This window comes from Lonchura striata, chromosome 5 (assembly GCF_046129695.1).
Source record: "Lonchura striata isolate bLonStr1 chromosome 5, bLonStr1.mat, whole genome shotgun sequence".
NCBI lineage: Eukaryota > Metazoa > Chordata > Aves > Passeriformes > Estrildidae > Lonchura > Lonchura striata.
In genome coordinates, this window is record NC_134607.1 from 67,789,093 (window position 1) to 67,805,136 (window position 16,044).

The 16,044-nt window shown below is 35.4% G+C and overlaps 1 protein-coding gene across 6 annotated transcripts in view; it reads right to left on the minus strand.

The window, feature by feature from the left end:
* The window catches only part of CELF2 (CUGBP Elav-like family member 2), a 547,018-nt gene that overhangs the window by 447,530 nt on the left and 83,444 nt on the right, over positions 1 to 16,044 (minus strand). For 2 of the 6 annotated variants that reach the window (XM_031506833.2, XM_077783682.1), the window contains 2 exons: positions 4,663 to 4,705; positions 3,693 to 3,728 (listed from right to left, as the gene is read on the minus strand). The exons of 2 other annotated variants lie outside the window; for them this stretch is intronic. The gene's annotated coding sequence lies outside the window, so the exon portion shown is untranslated. The remainder of the gene's footprint in view (positions 1 to 3,692; positions 3,729 to 4,662; positions 4,706 to 16,044) is intronic. 2 more of the 6 variants (XM_021530961.3, XM_021530959.3) reach the window with 1 other exon arrangement.

Consider the following 16,044-nt stretch of genomic DNA (forward strand, 5'->3'; position numbering starts at 1 on the left):
AAATAGAAGTTGCTGCTTTAATGCATAAAAACCCCACAATGTGCATTCATAGCAGAGAGAAAAGTGTTGGGGCTATGAAAATTATGTAAATGATGAATTCCAGTGAAAGAACTTTCAAACCCTTAGGGTCTTCAAACAGCATTAATTCAAGAAATTAGATACAAAATTTAACTTTTTTCATGCTAATAATGATTTCATAAGGAAAAACTCGTTAGTAAAGGTGACAAATATGAAGTTCTATTCAACATTTAAATTCAGAAATCTTAGTATGCGCCCCTGGGATATATTTACTCAGCCAATGACTCTGATGTTATTAAGTAATTTATTTGAGAAAGTCTCCATTCATGAGTTTACATAAGAACAATATCAGGTTTACAAAGGCTCGTGTTGTCAGTTTAGCAAATACCTAATTCACAATGACTTTTGCTTAAGATTTTCATTAGGTTGTTCAATATTGTTTGATCGTTTAATGTCAGCTTCATAAGATCATAATTTTTTCCTATATGAAAAAAGGAAATTAAAAGGAGAAATGAATTAAAAAGTGTGAACTAAAATTTAAATCGGCTTTGCAGCAAAAGAAAGGAGAACAGTGTCAGCACTTGTGATTGTACTAGGCTTGGGTATAAACTATCCACGCTTAGCAATCTAATGTTTTGCTGTGGTATATTTCTATGCCAGCAATACCAAAAATATATTGAAACATTGGAAATGTTGTGTTATGGTTCAGTTTTTGAGGACTGATCAGTCATGTGACAGTCTCAATTTCTGGCAGCATTAGGGGGTTCATTGATTGGATAGGAAACAAAAACCGTGCTAAATATATCAATTTCTATGGCTATTCATGCTGTAATCTATGGCCTCCAGCCAGTATTGAGGAAATGAGCAAATGTAACTAAAAATTACAATTCCTGAAAATCAAGGTGCAGAGAGAAATAGCACAAGATCTGAAAATTAGGATGGTCAAAATAATCAACAGAATATTTGTCTTCCTACAGAAAATGCTGGTTCTTCAATACAGAACAATTTCCCAGGAAATGAGCTAATTTTACTCAGCTTCTAATGAAATAGAGACAAGCCTTGAAACCTGCATTGCCTCTTGGCTAGGTCATTCACCATCACTCCTCAGAGAGTTCCCTGGTCCCCAGGCCTTCTCACAGGGCAATGCTAGGGGAGCTTTGATACAATAAATGTTTGAAATCACTGCTGGTTTCTGTTACAATTCACTTTTTCTCCTCCTCAGAATGGTTTCTTGCTCTCCCATCACCCTGGTTCCACCATTCAGGTGTCTTTCCACCCTTGTCTCTCCAACTTATTCAGGCTAAAATGGCAACACATCAGCCTTGGTGTTCCCATGTGAGAGATGCAGTCTGTGCTACAAGACTTGTCTCTATCCCTTCATTGCACATCCTAAAACAGATGAATCTTAAAGCACAACCTGCCTGTGGGCTAAATCTTTTGCTCTGCAGCAGCACCAAACCCTGGCCTGAAAGAAAATAATATCCAAATAGAAGCCCACATTAGAGCAATTACAAAATTTTGTCACATTTGACTGGGGCATGAAGTACCTGGATGATCTGACTGAGACATGAGAAGGCAAAAGTCTTTTTTGGCAATAGATCACATGAGAAATGAAAATAGGATGTACAAATAAAACATGCAATGGCTGTCTGTAACCCACATTTCCACATTTCTTTAATCTCTAACTTCTGTTCTTAAATGAATACATATCTAATGAGAGAGAGCAGTCAGGGCAAGTTAGATTTGGTCATATTTATTAACACGTGTGTCTTTCAGTTGTAACTGCATTTGTGTGTTCTCTGGCAGAATGGCTCTCTGACATTTTAAGGATTTCTGAAATGTAGAAGGGCTCTAATATATATGAAAATAATCTCCATTGGTAAATTGGATAGTCACAGGATAGGAGTGGGTACTCTAAGAGAAATCACAAGGCCGGTAATGATCTTGGAAAGGACTTTCTTGCAAGGTAGGAAGTCTCAGGAGGAAATCAAAGGTCCTTATTAGAAAACTGTGAATTGAGGAGATGAGAAATGATACAGAATTAGGCAAGGATTCATAAGTAAAGTAGGATGTTGAAACGATGAAGTTATTTTACTGGATCAGTACTAAGGTTCAATTTGTGTAAGGAAGAGAAGGCAGCTAGAGATGATTTCCATATACAGACAGGAGGAACAAGAGGGATTTGGCAGCATAATCTCTGAAAGAAAGTTAATAAGAGGAAGTATCTGGAAGCAAGTAAAAAAAAATCAGTATAGGCTGGGTTTACAGATTGGTTACCCTTCACCAAGAAATAATCATCATCCATGTGATTAGTGCTGAAAAATAAAAGCAGGAAGCAGGAAACACAGATGGAATGGGTTAATACTTTTGCAATAAGACCTATTCACACATTTAGGAGGATTGATTTTATTTCTCCAGAATCACAACTGAAGTTTTTATTGTTAAAGTATTAGGTAAATTGAAGTTTGCACACAAACAGAAGTAGAAGGACTGGTTTCATACAAGTTATAAGAGCAGGAGCACAGTTCAATCTGCATAATGTGGGATACCTACAGGAATTGCAGAAAGAGATAAAGACTCATGATTCCCTTCCTTTCTTCAAGGCTAAAGATTAATTGTTCATGGTACTGGTGGTTTTTGCTACCTTCCTACTTTAATAGGAAGTAGCCCGCTATCTTTAATAGTACACATTTAAAATGAAGTATTTTTCATGGCTCTTATACTTGAGTTGGATGCAATGCTAGTGAGGGAAGATGTTTTCTCATATTTGTAAATTATCTCATCCTTATACTATTCCAACAGGACTGTAAAAAGCTGCTCCTCAGACTCAAGGAGGTGGGATTGATCAAGTGCAGGAAATTGAGGAACAAGGCCTGACACACCTCTTTTGACAACAAACCCAATAAAAAGTACTACTTTAGCATAAGACTTGAAGCAGAATCAACCCCATCAAGTAATGACCTCTCAGTCTGTAACTCATTTGAAAACCCAAAGTAGAAGAAATAATATTTTTCAATTGGACAAAATTACCAAGTATTTCCCAGCAAAGTTAATCCCAAACATTGTCAGACCAGTTTCTCTTACTGGATCAATCAATTGATTGATCTGTCTATATTTATATCTATGTATGTATAAATAAATACACGCTTCCTACAAAGGGTGCTCGGGTTTCCAGTAAAGAACACAGCATTTATTTGCAGAAATATGATGTAACCTGGGTGGTTAGAGCATGTTATTTAAGGAAACTAGCTATGATTTATAGCAGCAAATAAATAAGATAAAATGTGTTTAACATACCTCAGCATTAAGTATCTCATGCATTAATTGTCTCCAAAGTCTGTTCCATTTGTTATCTAACAAGGTATGCTCCATTATTATTTTTTATCCAGTTCATTGCTTCATTCTATCTGTTCTTTCAAAATTAGCTTGTCTAATCAGAAACTGCTTTGGCTGGTAGTTCATTTCACATAAAAAGGAGGAATTCTTGTTTACTGAGAAAGTAATTGGATTATAATTTTGAAAAGAAAGGAATATAGATTGTAATAAATTATTTTGTAAAAAATACATGGGAGTGAGAAAACTAGCAAGCCCAAGACAAATTAAAAACTCTAATGAATGAAAAGGCTAAAAATAGAACATGAAACTGGAAAGAATAATTCATCATTGTAACTTACCTACTCCTTGCTATTGTGTTGAAAAAAGCTGAGTATCTAAGGAAAGAAGAAAAAAATGCATTTATCAAATGATCAAGAAAATATTTATATTAGCTTTCACTTTTTTTCTCGCTCTTTAGCTCTTGTAAATGTAATTAAACTTTATTAGAGAAAGAAAAAGTAAAATTTAACCATGTTTGGGAGTATACAATTCCATTTCACTTTTTAATTAAATTCTGTTGATAAGTTTGCATGACCATAGGTAGACTATACTAAAGTTGCATATATGACTCTGTTACCTGCATCAGTATATATTTAAGTGAAAACAAGAAAATGCAGAAATTATATTCAAAACACTGGCCAATATACTGGGACTGTTTATAGAGCTGGGCCATCATGTATATTTTATTGCTTATCAACATTTCATTTAATATCAAACTGTAGGACTCTTTTATTTTTCTTGCTACGTAAAAATATTTTGTTGCTAATCCTACACTTTTTGTGCATGTATTTTAAATTTTTTTAACTTAAAAAAAGTAAAACAATGGGTATTAATGATATGAGACGTAATGAAAATGAACTACAAAAATTGTGTGAAGTAAAATAAAGCACACAAAAGAATGTGTGAAATTGTAGCAAATAAGATTTTAGAAGTTAGAATATATATTATATTATATTATATTATATTATATTATATTATATTATATTATGTTATAGTATATTATATTATAGTATAGTATATTATAGTATATTATAGTATATTATAGTATATTATAGTATATTATAGTATAGTATATTATAGTATATTATAGTATATTATAGTATATTATAGTATATTATAGTATTTAATTTTATAGTATAGTATAGTATATATTTTATAAATTTATTTATATGATATGATATGATATTATTACTATACTATACTATTACATACAGTAGATTGCTATAAAATTCTGGAGAAGTAGGAAAATTTTATATTCTCAGCTCTCACCTGTTCAGCTGATTAACACCTTGAGCTCTTTCTGTTTGTAGACCTAACAAATAATACAAAATTAAATTAAATACACTAAATTATGTGAACTAAATTGTTGTAGATTTATATTTATTTAGTCTGATTTTATTTATCTGAAAATCATTCAGGTTTTCCTTTTATTTGAATTGCATTTGTGATACCAGTTCAAGCTTTGATCTTAAATTACACTTTTGGGGCCTGAAGTAATAACAATTTTGGATTACAAGCATCCAGTTCTTATCTACATACCAAACAGGTTGTTTATAGTGCAGTTTGTTCAGTGAATATACTCAAATTTAGCACAGGGAGATTGATAAAGGTAATCAGCAAATACCATATTGGCTTAGAATAAAGATGAAAGCAAAATGCACCTGACTCAGTAAAGATAGGAGTTAAATGCCAGATTATCCACATAAGTGTGTCAGTAAGAGGAATTTCATGCATGACAGATGTTAGAATGGGCATTAAAATGGTCAGGACAAAAATCATTAAATTCCCCAATAATGCACATTGGGCTAAAGCAAATGTAGGATATCACAGGCAAATTCACACCAACTTCAAAAAGTTATTTACATGCTCCAAGTAAATAGGCTAATTTGTGAATGAGATAAAAACATCAGGCAGGTTATTAATACTCTCTTGAGATGTCTCCTCTATGTCTAGAAAGCAAAACCTTATCATGCTACCAACATCATGAAACTCAAAAGGTGTCATGGAATGACTGGATGAAATTTTATCTCTTTCAAAGAAAAATGTAGCTACAGAGGATGATAGCCATAACCCAGATCCTACACAGGCCTTGCCCATCAAAGCTACAAGAAAAGAAAATTAGTGATGCACTGAGAGGTAGGTGCTGTTACTTTTCCTATGATGACTGATGTGGAGCTTCATTGAAGAAAATGTTATTATAGAATCACAGAATGGTTTGGGGTGGAAAGGACTATTAAAACTCTTGTGCTCCTATTCCATTACAATGAACAGGGACGCCTTCAACTGGATCAGATTGCTCAGAGCCCAATGAAACCTGGTCTTCAATTTTTCCAGGGATGGCATTATCCCACTTGAGAAAAGGTTTTGATACCTGAGCCAATGGCTGCTTAGGAGAATGTGAGGATTGAATAGCATTGGATATGAGCACCACAGAAAAATCACTGATGTTCAGTCAATATGAAATATCCAAAGCAGAGAATTTCCATTCATTAAACTAAATACAAAGTAGCCTTGTACTTGCTCTCCAGATTCAGATCATATGAGAAAGCAGTTTGACAGTGACAGAGACTCAGGCTGCCCCAGTCATCAGCTTTAGGTTCTTGATTCAGGACAGGGAAAACATAATCCTACTTGAATATGCAGCCCATGAAAATCCTCAGCTAAACATTGGTGATAGGAAGTCACAAAATGCAGGCAAAGCAAACTGTGACAAGTGTCACAAATATTTGGAATTTTCCTGTTAAAGTGATCCAAACTGAGAATGCCAAAACCAAGGGTGACACTACCAAGGATTTTATTACTGAAAAAGTAATATTAACCTCAGAATTATTGGCATATGTTTTTTATTCTAGGTTTTTTTTTTTTTTTTTTTTTTTTAATTTTTATATTTGAGTATATTCATTGTTGTGGCTTGAAAATCTCCCAAAATTAAATTTTCTGGTGTGGTGCCTATGTGTTGTTTCTTTGATTAATTAAGTGAGCCATGAGCCAAAAGTCCTTTTTCCTCCCCCACTGGCTGTTCACTTCATGTGTATCCATTTCTTCTCTTTCCCTTTTGCCTCCTGTCTGTCTGCTGTGCCCTTTTAACTCCTGCAGGGTGCATCCCCTTCCTTGCCTGCCCACACAGAACCAGGCTCTCAAAAGGGCTCTTCAATACCACCATAATGAAGGTTAAACCAAGATAAATAAAAACCCTCACAAACCATCTGTGAACTGATTCCCGTGGTGCAGTCCCAGTCTTTGACCGACTCACATCAGAAATCAGATGAGGTCATAATTAACATATTTAAAAAATTTAAATTAGATCAATTTGGTTTTAAACCTGGATAATGTGAGACTCTGAGAATTCCTTGAACAGCTCTACAACAAATTGATCTGTCTGTCTACTACATTCAAAAAATTGATTTTCTTTTCCTGAATGGAAGCATTTCTTTGAAAAGAATGAATTCAATTTGTGACACACTCTGTGAGTGTTCTGCATCTGATTCCAAGGTTTTAGAATCTTTTAGATCAATAATAAAACCATTTTAATTTGGCTTAACTTCGTAGGGCATGTGTACTTGTAATTTTCAAAGATTATGAGATAAGAAAGTGGTCCAGGACTAATTCCTCTGAGTCATCTGACTTCAAGTTTGTCTGTTTTGGGCTTCTCAGTCTGTCTGATAAGAAAATTCCTGGGTTTGAATCAACCTTTGTAGTTCAGACAAACAGAGTCAGACTTTTGCTCCCAACTGTCTGAGACCACCAGTCTGTGAAGAAAAATCATCATGTTATTATAAAACAGATACAGTCCAATAACAAATCTGGAGATTTAAACCTATAAAGCTTGGGGCTATAACCACTACCTCACCAGTGAGTTCTGTAATATCCCCATTCCCACATCTCCTTCCTCAGCAATTTATTTTTGCTCCAGGTGAGCTTTAAGAAATTCTTCAGCAGCACTAAAAGCTTCATGCAGTTCAGGGACATATCAGGTTAGCTAGTCTGGGCTACAGGTATTTCAAGATAACCCATTTGTGTTGGCACAATAGTTATTTATCAGTGCCTGAAATCCCTTTCCTTTCAAGAGTTCCTTCACCACAGCCCCATGCAGTGATATGACAAGAGGGCATGGTCTCATGTTGCACCAGAGGAGGTTGAGGTTGGACATCAGAAAGAATTTCTTCATTGAAATTTCGGTGGTCAAGCACTGGAAAGGGTTGCCCAGGGAAGTGGTGGATTTGCTACCTCCTTGGGAGGGTCCAAGAAATGACTCAATGTGGCACTAAGTGCTATGGTTTAGTTGAACACAGTGGTGTTTGTTCAAAGGTTGGGCCTGATGATCTCAGAGATCTTTTCCAGCCTTTAGCCTATGACTCTAAGATGCACTGTAGCATCAGCATAGTGGTGATAACTCCAACTGACATAGTCTGGTTACATTTGGCTATCAGAGTTCACTGATTGAGAATCTTTGATTCAATTTAGTCACTCAATTACATAATTCTTAGAATTGCAGGGAAAAAATTAGGGTGGAAGGAACCTCTTGAAATCATCTGGTCCAATGCTCACGTGTTGCCCCCAGTAAATGAAGGTTCTTTGATAAACTTCCACAGAATTTGACTCTAAGCACATTTGTCACCTCTTGTAAATGCAAATTAAAATGTCTTAAACTATCCTGATGGTGATTTAAGAGTATTTGCCTCCTTTTACAAGAGTGCAGCATGCAGAAGGTCAGATTACATGGGTCTGCTGGCCAGAAGAGTGTCAGCCACATGCAGCACCTTGAGCATGGGCAGTCACATCAGCATGTCCACAGCCAGCACCCAGGGAGCCTGGGATGAGTCCTCAGGCTGCACAAAAACCATTTCATACTGCTAATAATCCATAGCTAGAGGTAAAGGTTAAATGGTGAGCATTATCGGGATACAGTCCTTTATACTTCACTTAACTAATTGAATTTGTTTAATTAACAATTTACACACCTGGAGAGAAATACAAAATCTATTGTGCTGTTTGGCATTCTGCCTAAATTGGAAATTACCTATACATCCTCTAGTCCATACTAAATGGGATTTACTTTGGACACAATTGCTGTTAACAGTTAGATAAGGATTTTTTTTTTTTGAGCTTCATTTTCTAGACTGGAACTCTGGTAAATTTTTTTATCCTTACACACACCTGAAAATAAATGAAATCCAGAAAAGTTAGATGAAAGAATTTTTATTATTGATTTTAAACTGTGCTTCTCTGTGCATAACGTAAATTTTCACCGAGATAAAAAAGTGACAGAAATGTGCCAGCCTATTTCACATTCGAAGCAGACACACCAGAGCCACAAAACCAGATTGTTTTGTCCGTAACTGGAAGGCTGAAGAGCAAAATCTCATTAAGATTGGTATATAGAAGGAGGTTTACAAGCCATGCATATCCATGAACAGGTTAGTTTAAATGCCTGAGAAATAGATGGCTTTTCAAATATGTGGCTGACAGTCACGGATTCAGAAATACAAACTAAGATGAACTAAAAACTTGATACTCAGAAATAGATCTGCCTGGGAAATGGTGTTATGGAGAAATGAAGCTGCATTCCAAGAAGACTGCTTCTTAAAACCAGTTCTGATCTTCCCATGATTTGGTAACATGGGTTTATCCCTGGCATCCTGGTGGATTTGGGTCTGATGCATGTCTTCTCATACGGCACCTCTGAAAATCTGATTTGCATGAAGTAACGCTTGCCTAAGGTATTTAAAAGATTTGTCAACAGGAGGAATATTTCTGCTGAAGGAATATTCAAAAGGCTTAGGCTTTCATGAAGTGCACTCTGTAAAATCACACTTGCTCATGAAAGTAAAGCGTATCTTTGCAGTGCTAATTTCCAATAGCAAGTAGTTGGTGCCATTTTCTGATTTTGTTTGGTTACAATTGACTGCTATATATTTTATTTAACCTTCTTGCTTTCTAAACATTCCCAATGCCAGGTAGCTGCATAAATGCAGAGGAGAGGATGGGAACAGAACAAACCCTTGATGTTTACTGTCAGCCCTTAGGCTTCTCCTGAAACCTAGGAGGAAAAAACTCAAAGCTAGTTTCTAACAGCCTTGGTTTTATAGTTTGGACTGGTATCTCATGGCTATTTACTTGATAATTCATCTGAAAAATGAAGAATTACCTTATTGAATGAATCTCTAAGCAGTTAATTTTTGGCCTGTATCTTCTGATAAGACCACAATGACCTTGACTGGATACTGAAAACAGTGTAGATGCATGAGTTAATTTATTTAATGATTAATTCAAGGTTAGAATGCTAATAGAAAACTCAACACAAGCTATTGCTATGAAGATATTAAGAAATCAAAATATTCTGGTTTTATACTGAATACGTTCCTAATAAACATCACACAGACCAAATATAGAAGAACAAAAGACACAAAATCATTGCCAATTAAGTCCATTTTCCATTAACTTTGTCATGTATGAACTCAGGTATGTTTGAACTTAGCAGTCATTGTAGTGCATTCAAAAAATAATACTGCAAAAATTTCCATGACTTCAATAGAATCTCTATTGTAGTAATAAGTCAACTCTCCAGTGGCCAAAATAATATCTGTAAATGCCCATGAATTTTAAGCCAAAATGTGGCCATCTGGCATGATTAAAAGCTTTAGACTCTCAAAGAGCAATATGACTAAAGCAGGACTGTAGCTTTGAGTGGCACCTCACTGGTTTCATTTGCCAGTATTGTTATTTTCCAAGGTAATATTTGATTTACAAGAAAAATGCTTTTAAGTCCCACAGTAAGTCTTACAATGTATCCACAAGTATAAAACCCTCAAATTGCCTTCATTTGTCAAATGCTAAAGCCGTACCTGAGACTATTCAGTGGCAAAGTAGGAATCTAATGATGTCAGCAGGAAGGAGGGGGGTTAGATTTATAGAGGTTTTAGAGGCTATACCTCTTGTCTCTCCTCCCTTGTCCCCCCTCTGACTCCCTTTAATTCAGCACTTTGAGCACAGTAATGCAGTTAAGCTTCAGTTTATGGCACAGATGCCTCATAAGTCCAGTCTCCATGATTTCATTGAAAGCCCTCTCACATCAGTAATTTGAATTGATTTTAAATTCCAAATTATTGTGAAGACGTTGAAATACAGAGCTTTAATGCTAACCTAACTCTCTCCTTATGCTACGCTTTCCCTCCCAAACTGTTATGGTTTTCCCCCTTGCTTACACAATAGTTGCCTCGATTTTTTTTTTCCTGGCTATAGCTGAGGTTCAAACACAGAAGGAAAGCATTTTTGGGTGGAAATAATAATGAATGCAATGTGGCTTTGAAATAAATTAGATGTGAATGTGAACACTTTATGGATAGGTGATTACCCCAGACTAATGTTTTCTATTTTTTGTTTACTTAAATAATTCCAAGTTATAAAATGAAAAGTCAAAAAACCTTAGGTGGTCATTCACAGACTGTGGTTGTGGGAATATCCTAGCACAGAACTGTTATAGTCAGGGTTGTCCAAGAGCTATGGAGTGGCAGGTGCAAAAATCTGATTGTTCTAAATAAGCTAATTGTTGTTTTTAGCAGTAAACTTCATTTTGTAAAGATCCTAGCTCAAGGTTTTGTCTACCATTTGTTTCAAGAGTCTGGATCAGATCCTCAAATCAGAGCCAAATATGAATAAAAGCAGTAAATTCTTTGGCAATAAATCCTCAGTAATCTGCATTACTCAAAGATGGGACCTGCTGGAACATCTTCATAACATTCTTTTGCCTTCGTTCCCCTCATGTGCAGCATATTGCAATAATCAATTAACATGATGGAATATTCCTGTGCTGAGACCTTCTTGTAACTCCCATATGGTCAGAATTTAATCTTAATAGCTCAGGGTTTTTTTTTCTTTTTAGAAGCTGAACTTATCCTGCACATTAGTAATGAGGGAAAAGTAAGATTTCAGAGTGATATGGTGGTTTTCAACCTGTTGGTGTTGGGGCTGAATATTTTGGAGAAGTTGGGTAGTTGGACAGGACTGAGCATTGTTCATCTGCATGTAAACCACCAAAGTGGGCAAGCAGAAATGGAGGTGCCCAGTTCCATCTCTTGCACTTGAAAATGACCTTGCTGTACTTCTTTAGAATAAACTTATATGAGCAAAGTTGTTGATCTCTTAATCTTGTTTATAAATAATTTACTCTTGCCCATCTCAATGCACCCTTTGTTTGCCTTTGTAGCTCAAAAGACTGATTCCACTGTAACAAAGTAGGAAATTCTGGCTTATAACCTGAGTAATACCAGATAGACCTTGGTTCACATGAAGAAGAGACAGTAGCTGATCTTGTGTCTCTTTCTGATTTTAAAGATTCTCTAGAAGGGTTAAAAGTGTTGCAGAAAGTCGTAACTGGAAGTTTGTCTCAATGCATTCATCATGATTATAAAGTTAAATCCCTAGAGGATCACAACTCTGCAACCAGTAAAATCAAAGCTCCTGACCAAATTAATCTGTAGGAGATGTATAAATTGAATTTAATGTAATTAGTATACAATAGTCTATTAATAAAACTTATTACAAACAAATTCTGATTTTTTTAAGCTTAATATCAAATTGGCCTTCTACGTTCTTCAAGTTTTTTCTATCTTGAACAAGAAATTGCAACACAATCCATACTCTTCTTTCTGAAAAGATATGGGGAGGTGGAGAAATAGCTTGGTCCATGTATATTCCAGCAGACGGTGGCAGCACACCACCACACTCTCACAGTAAAGGAAAAGTTGTGCAGTAATATTTATGCCTTCTGTCTTCAAGGGAAGAATACATCCTGCAGATGAATATGTTTTGCGAGATGGGAGATAGGAATTGAACTGGGAAAGTAATCCCCAAATCACTTCAGTGACCTTGCTCAATCCACTCAATCTCCATCTCTCTTTCATCTGAAATATTTTTCTTCCATAATTACCATCAGCTGATGAATACAAACCATTATAAAACTCCTGAGAATAATCGTCTACAAGAATGAATATGGATATCTGAAAATGGGAATCTTTCCTGATTAACTAATGATACCAGAACCATTAACTTCATCACTAACTGCAGAGCAGTCACCAACAGTGTTAAGCAGGATAAACTCTAGAAGGCAAAAAGGAGCACTCCATGGCAGGAAGGATTTCCATGGCACTATGGACATGCTAATGGTCTCCTGCCTTTCCTCAGTCCAGTTTTGCTTCTATGTTAGCAGAGTATTCTTCAAAAACTGAAATATCTTGTCATCTCTTCAGCAGAATGTGGATTTCTCTGTTGCTGACTTGGGCTTCCCTTCAGTTTTTATTTTCTTAAATCCTTTTTTTTTTAAATTATTATTTTTTTTATAGAAAGCAGTTGGGAAATTGTTAATAGGCCAGCAAAAGAGGCAGGGTGTATTTTTTTCCTTCTGGAAAAATCTTCTGGTTGACAGAAAAAGTAGCAACTGATGCAGCCTACTTTAAATTACTGCAGTAAAAATACTTTAACACATTGTCAAGCTTCAGACCTTGGTGACTCAAGTTTCTATATTTTTTGGATGTGAAAAATTTCAGTGTAAGAAGAAATCAGTGCATATTAGGAAGGAACAGTCCTTCATTATGCAAATAATGAAAAATTATTTGTATACAGAGCATGATTTCTTTAATGCGCTTTTATTTCCCCTCAAGAATTCAAACCAAAGGATTATGCAGGTCAAGAAGAACTTGAAGAACAAAAGCCACTCATGATCAAGCTCTCAAATGGACTTACATTAGTAAAAATATTTGAATAGCATTTTTATAATAGTAATCTAAGTAGCTTATGTTAACTTCTCTAGTAACCAAAGCCAAGAATAATTTTTGTGCATTCTTTCAGTAGACATTCATTATTTAAATATGTAAAATATGGATGCAGTGTTCTGCAACTTCTTTTTATTAAGAGGAAAGAAGTTGGAAATAATGCCAGGAAATTTATGTGAGGAAAGAAATGCCTCTTCTCAAAAATAAGAGATTTTTTCAGAGAAGGCAATTATTTCCAGTCAAAATCATGGTCAATAATAATTTCTTAACTTGATCTACCTTAGTAGATTTCAAAGTGTTTGAGACACTTAAGATTAACCTTATGACCTGTGAGTAGCTTCCCCTACAACTTCTTGTAACATCCCCAGCTATTCCTATAGGAGGTGACATGATTTTCAGTAGGTTTTTAACTAGAAATTAATGAGCATAAAGTGGTGAAATATCATCTATGGTGATCAGAAACTCAAAAATATTGTCTGATTATCATTAATATTACTTTATATATCAATTTAGGGATCTTTGAGGGAGGGGGGAACAAGGTGTGCAGTGCTGGAGTCATTAATATCTCCTCTACACTATTGAACCCTACCTGATTAATAGAAAACCTTGTAGCAAAATTTCATTGAAGAGTAAACAGGACAATAGGAGAAAAAGGATTTTTTTAGAACATTCATTTTAATGAAATAAAAAATAACTGAGAAAGAGTGAGAGTTTCTTGAAAAGAACCAGCTTGTCTTATAGCAGAATAGATTAAAAATATGTTTCACTCATATAACACTGAAAATCCATGATTGAAAACTCTAGCCTTGAGAAGTTACAATGCATCATGAGAAAAAGGTGAGTCAATGTGTAATGTTTCAATTATAGGGTTCTCAAGAGTACACAGGTGGTGTAATAAATAAGGTCATGGCCTTTCCATCAGCAGTATTCCTGGTATGTCTGCACTTGCTATGAATGGGAAGCAATAATATTTTTGACTGTTAAAAGTCCAAAGTTCAGAGGAGATCAATCTAATATTCTGAAAGATAAATAGATAAGTATTTGTTATGTAAGGAGTACTTATGGTATTTATACAATCTGGTCTGTGTGGTGGTTGTCCAGACCATGGAGATGATCAATATATGCAATACTGGGTAATAGTGGCTTTTACAATATCCTCCCTCCATGCAATGGCATTATTATTTCAAACAAGTGGTTCTAAACACAGATTTATTTTTTTCCCCCATTCTTGAACTTCTTGTAATAGATCAACAAATTGAATAGGTTCCCAGTATGGCCACCCACCAAACCTGCTAGATTTTGCCCTGATCTGGGAGTTTGTGGAGGCGATTCTATTCCCAGCTTTGCCATCATTACTTGTTAGGCTATTCCCTCCATCTTTGTACATCTGTATTCCACCTCCCTAGCTTTTATTCCACACTTTATCTGCTTAGACCAGAGCTCCTACAGACTCTTGTCTTTTGCTGCTGTTGAGGCTTTGGCCTGAGTCAAAACTAATATTCAGAGCCTTGAAAGGAAGTTTCCATCAGGAATTAAAAATTATTGTAAGTTCAGGTGATTCTTGATTTCTTCAGCTCATGTGCATCCATTACTAATGGCAAGCTCACCAACACAATGTAGTAATGAATGTGAAATGTGTTAGTGATGTGACCGAGCATTTGCTGGCACAAAATATATTAATGAGTGGACTGTGCTCCAAAGGAATAGGAATGTGACTTTTAAGTGCCCTACAGTTAAAGAATTACCTTGAGAAAATATCTGCTTGACTAGAAAGTTAGGAGCAGACTGAGAAAGGAAGTGCTAGAGAATCTTCATTTTCCATTCCTATCTCAGATTTCTTTATTTCCTAGGCACTGAGCAAATTCCAGAAGGAAAATCACCCATAGCAGGGAAGTAGCAAAACTGGCAGTGAAGGAGCACAAGCTCACTTTAGGCATAAACAGCCTGACAAGGAGTTCAGCACTGGTGGTTCAATCAAAGAGTCTGCAGATAATTTATCCAGAGGATTCCAGGCAGGAGGGGCTCAGTGTCCATGGCTATCCATGCACTATGGTGAACTATTTTATCTTCCTTTCCTGGTGTCTTCTGATTCTGTAACTCTGATGTTAAAGAGGCAAATTCTGTGAAGTACCACTCTCTACTTTCTTGTTGGTAATTCCATAGCAAACCTCTGGAACATGACTGCTCCTGTTCTTTAGTGGACATTACACATAGATAAACTACTCCCAGAAGGTTTGTAGTAGGATATGCAACAACTTCAAGGAAAAACAACGTCATTTCAATTCTTTAATTTTCAAAATGGTAAATATAAGATAGATAGGATTTTCCACCTTCCTGTACCTAATGAATTCCTAGCAAATGTAGTTGGTGTATTATTTTGAGGATATTTTCAATATATTCAGATACATTTATCACTCAGGTAACTTGGATTATTACTGAAGGAACATTATTATCTTTTTCATTTCCTGATCTTGTGCTGTAATATTCCTAACCTTAATGTTGCATGAATTGAATTATTTTTTTGCATTTAAAATTTTATAGTAATTTAAAATGCAGTTCAAGAAGTCTTTGGGATTTATACAGTAAGCTAATAGTATTGACAGATCCAGTGTCCTTTTACTTCTAAGGCTCTTATTTACTGGATGAGTAAATGAGAGAGTACTTTTAATCACCTATTTAAAGCTAGGAGAGTATCCTGAGAGTTAATTGCTATTATATCATCATTCAGGACAAAGGAAAACCAGTATTATTTTGTAATCATTGATCTTCAATGTCATTAAATCCAAAATATTCTTAATTAGGCAGAGAACTAGGCATGGTTAATACAACTATGCAGTGCTATCAGATTTTGCAGCTACTCTTCCCCTGTCTTGCCTGATGC